Source organism: Colobus angolensis, unplaced genomic scaffold, assembly GCF_000951035.1.
Source record: "Colobus angolensis palliatus isolate OR3802 unplaced genomic scaffold, Cang.pa_1.0 Scaffold98, whole genome shotgun sequence".
In the NCBI taxonomy this organism is placed as follows: domain Eukaryota; kingdom Metazoa; phylum Chordata; class Mammalia; order Primates; family Cercopithecidae; genus Colobus; species Colobus angolensis.
This window is the reverse complement of record NW_012123820.1, coordinates 6,864,144-6,865,768: the sequence shown is the minus strand read 5'-3', so window position 1 is coordinate 6,865,768 and position 1,625 is coordinate 6,864,144. Positions and strand designations below refer to the sequence as shown.

At 52.1% G+C, this 1,625-nt stretch overlaps 1 protein-coding gene across 1 annotated transcript in view; it reads right to left on the bottom strand.

The window, feature by feature from the left end:
* LOC105505093 (roundabout homolog 1-like) overlaps window positions 1–1,252 on the bottom strand; it is an 871,992-nt gene extending 870,740 nt beyond the window's left edge. The window contains exon 1 of the mRNA XM_011932797.1: window positions 1,014–1,252. The gene's annotated coding sequence lies outside the window, so the exon portion shown is untranslated. The remainder of the gene's footprint in view (window positions 1–1,013) is intronic.
* Window positions 1,253–1,625: the final 373 nt, after the last annotated feature.

Genomic DNA, 1,625 nt, shown 5'->3' with positions numbered 1-1,625 from the left:
CTCGGGGAAGCGGGGCTGGCTAGAGGGGGCGGGGAGGAGGAGCAGGAAGGGGCCCCGGAAGGGCACGGCGCTTCATCAATAACGCAGAGGCTCCTGGACCTCCCTGCAGTACGTTTTCCAGCTGAACGCCCCCAACCGGAGCGCCTCCTAGTTCGTCCCACTCGTGTGGGTTTTGTGTGTGAAAGACGGGACGCACCTTTTTCATTCATCTGTCTTCTCTCATTCTTCCTCCTTCCCTCCCTCATTGCCTCCCTCCCATCAAGTCCCCGCTGGCTTAGCTTTCAGCTCCCATCTTCACATCCGCACGATGTTTTCAGGCAAAATCCTGCAGGTTGGAATCGCAAGTGTCAAAAGTCCCCACTGCCTACATGTCGCCAAGAGTTTACCAAAATCCACCTAGTAAGGCTGATTTCCAAAGCCCCCACGCTCATCCATTCCTGAGAATGCTTTCAAAGTTTGGAAGCTCCCTGCAGCCAGCCGGGGTCTTCGCCTCAGTCGGTTCACACCGCTGACAACGGTGCGGTCAGCGACACTGAGATTACGCTGCCAAGTTGCCCGGCCCCAGCCCAGGAGACCGCTGGTGCTCGCCGCCTCCCAGGAGGAAATTCCTCCGTGTGCCCCCAAGAAGCCCAAAGCGGCCCGAAACCTACTCAGACAAGGGTTACCCAGCCACACACAACAAACACATTCCGAAACTTCTTTGTTAAGCAGTCGCAGCCTACCTGGAACGGACACTCTGCACAACTTGCAAGGAATAAACAAACATCGCATCCCTGCAGAAAACTTGTTGAATCCCTCCCGACCGCAAGGCTGCAATTTCCGATGTAGCCTGAAGGTTTTTGATTCTACCCCAAAACACCCTGGCGTATCAGCCACAGTTTCTGGATCAACTGCAGCGTCCTCTCGGCAACCGTTCTGCACTCCCACAGCCACTAGTGTGAAACCCAGCGTGTCCCCTTTCACAAATCGTAAAGCCTGCTGTCACTTCCTTTGCAACCCTTTGCGAGACTCACCCTTCGATAAGACTGTCGTCAGCTCCGTCGTGCAGACGCAGCCCTCCAACTTGGCTGTGCACTGAGACCTTCCCGAGTTTTAAACCAAGCGACAGGCGTCTGAGACTTTTAAACCTCAGAGTGGGAAACCGGGGAGAGAGTGAAGTCGGGTTTCTTCTCGGTGTCAGCACCCTGGAAAAATTCAATGCTTCTTCGGTAGAGAATTCTCTCAAACCCGTTATCTGTATTACTATTAATGCGCAGAGCAGGAGGCATTGCATACAAATAGGTCCAAGTGTGCGCTTCTATTGGTGGCTGCGGAGGCCCCTGGGTCCTACTGCTCCAGTTCCAAACTACACAGCAACCCTAGGCACGCAGCTTTGGAGACGCCGAGGGGAAAATGGATTTAATTGATTCGTTACCTCTGGTATTGTAATGCCTGCTGCGATGTTTAACCGAGGGGGGAGGGGAAAAAAAAAACCTTTACATTTAACTCCTGTCATGTGATCTATCATTTCATATCTGCTTTTAATTGTCTGTGTGGAGTGGCTGTGATCATACAAAGGATTTTAAAAGAACATTTTCGAAGGAAAATTCACACAGATACTTTTGGCAAGAAAACCCTCTTTTGAT